Raw genomic sequence first — 2500 nt, forward strand, 5'->3', positions numbered from 1 at the left:
AAACTGTTATAATTTCGTGCTCCTATTCTTCCGTTTGATCATAATAAACTTAAAAAATATCGAAAGGATTGTGAATAGACTTTGCCGTCATAAATTTAGTCGAGTTGTAGCTGCCATTATTATTATTATTATTATTATTATTATTATTATTATTATTATTAGACGATAAATTGGGGTAAATTTTGAATTATGGGTTGAACATACCGTAGACTTTATATTGTCTTCTCTCTGTACTGTATTAGTATGCGCTATTTTAAATGTTTTCAAGGTCACTCATGAGAGGCAAGTGAAGGGGAAAGTCCTTTCGTTCTTGCAAAAATGTATTTCGAGTTCAAATGTATCAATAAATAATTGACACCGAAGACCTCCGCCCACCCCCAGTCACGTTAGGACTATGGGGGACTAGACATGTCTACTGATGACTCGAGAGTAAACCAATAAGTAAAGACGTGAAGGAGACTAACAAACCTTTCTTATTATCTCTTTTCTACTAAAATCCCTTTTTGTTATTTTAGCTGTTATCGTCGTTATTAATTCTAAGACTTTCATCAGTTTGAACACTAACAAATCCTAGGAAAGCGTGAAATTAATGTTGAGGAAAGTCTGGGAAATTAAATAGTAAAAGAAAGGGAATTAAAAAAAAAATTCAAATCTAGTTTATGACATCAAAATTATCAATGAATGCAAAATACTGTCCTAACAGCAGACAAGAGGCACTTCTTTGCAGCATCTGACAGTATTTGAAATAAATCAAGATCTATATAATTTATATAATTTGGCATCAACAAAATCATTCTGTAAACATAAACCTTTATTTTGAAGGTTTAAGGATCACTTTTAGAAAGATCGTCTCCAAAATTATATTTGTGCAATTTTCCAGCTATGTGATTTTTGGTACCACTTTTATAGGCCTACAACTACTATTATACGACTTCTGCTGCCGAGTGGTTTAGATAAATCTATAACAGCTTATGCCAAGACTAATACTATTTTATCCTGAAACGGATGAGTTTCAATATGTTTTAAAATATATTTTCAGGGAATTTTATATGGCAATGACGTTACACTAGGAGAAAAAACAATCTCTTCTAGTATTTAGAGCAGACTGCTCAGATATTATAGTCGACCTCGGATGAGAGAGAGAGAGAGAGAGAGAGAGAGAGAGAGAGAGAGAGAGAGAGAGAGAGATGTGGTGGGTAGGTGTGTGGGTACTCTAAAGAGAAAGAAGATACAGAGACGAACCAAGAGAGAGAGAGAGAGAGAGAGAGAGAGAGAGAGAGAGAGAGAGAGAGAGAGAGAGAGAGAGAGATGGGGGTTAGGAAGTGTGAGTGGTTGGTTCGAGTGAGTAAGAGTGAGTGAGAGAGAAGACCAGAAGCTCAGACTCGGGTTGGCCGATTCAGTTGTCTCCCGGACGCTTTGGAGGTCGGGTCTGTAAAGCTCGACTCCTTCGCGTGTCGTATGGGGTGTTCTGTCTAGTGTTATCGTCATCATAAAAAGAGATAAATAAATCAAATCAACCGTTTGAAATTGGCTTAGAAATTGATTTCCGTGTGACTCTGTGGACTGGTACTGTACCTTTGTGTTAAATGGAATATTTCAATAAGGTAATATTTGCAGTTATATACTTTTGTGAGGTGTTTCAAAATTTAGCCCTTTTTTAGTGTTTTGGTCATGCTTAATCTTATCATTTGGTTGGTTTTGTTTTGCCGCAAAGGTAAGTGAAGATTTTAATTTTGCAGCGGTTTTTATTTCATTTCTTTCATTATTTTCTTATTTGTGTCGTTTTAGTTGTTGTTCTAATTATAACCTAATCATCATCTCTCTGGATAAGGGGTATAATCCCGGATGACAGACAGAACCACTTGACTTTGGCCTAAACCAAAACGATTCCGGTAACTTGATCCCCCGGAGGCCCGAGGGATTTGCATGATGTCCGAAACTCCTTTGGGATTTAAAAGAGGTGATCCCGCATACAGGCCGACCCTTCTTATCTCGGTCAGCCTTTAAACCCTTCCGCTGAAATCCCTTTGACTTGAGGTGGTCCGACTCTCATTACAATGTCTGGACAGGTATTCGACAGAAAGGCTCGGTGATAAAATCTCTTGGGGGAGGATTAACCCCGTCTTTGATGAATTAATTCCTCTTTGTTTAAATAATCTGCTTTAAGTAATCTTCTAAATCGTTTGTGCTTTTGAGCTCTACTTGTTAAGTGTGATCCTGTTTCAGATCTACTGTATATGAAGTATGAAAAAAAAAAAAACAACAGCAAAAGGAATATTATGATTATGATACTATTCCATTTGACATTCGGTCAGTTCTGATTTTGTGGTTTATTTTGTATATAGGGGAAAGGCTGACATAAGCGGCGGTTTTATTAATAAAGGTTAGTCCTCCTCTCAAGGCAACAATAGTACAAAAGTGCGAAACGGGAAAGAGCCGAAAGGGAAAACACGAACAATTACGAATGGAAGTCCAAAGGCAATTGGACACGCTCTCAACG

General features: G+C 37.0%; 1 pseudogene; it reads left to right on the forward strand.

The window, feature by feature from the left end:
• The first annotated feature begins 1390 nt into the window (after nucleotides 1-1390).
• Nucleotides 1391-2500, forward strand: part of LOC137631763 (E3 ubiquitin-protein ligase RNF220-like) — a 180695-nt pseudogene continuing 179585 nt past the window's right edge.

The sequence above is a fragment of the Palaemon carinicauda genome, chromosome 40, assembly GCF_036898095.1.
Source record: "Palaemon carinicauda isolate YSFRI2023 chromosome 40, ASM3689809v2, whole genome shotgun sequence".
NCBI lineage: Eukaryota > Metazoa > Arthropoda > Malacostraca > Decapoda > Palaemonidae > Palaemon > Palaemon carinicauda.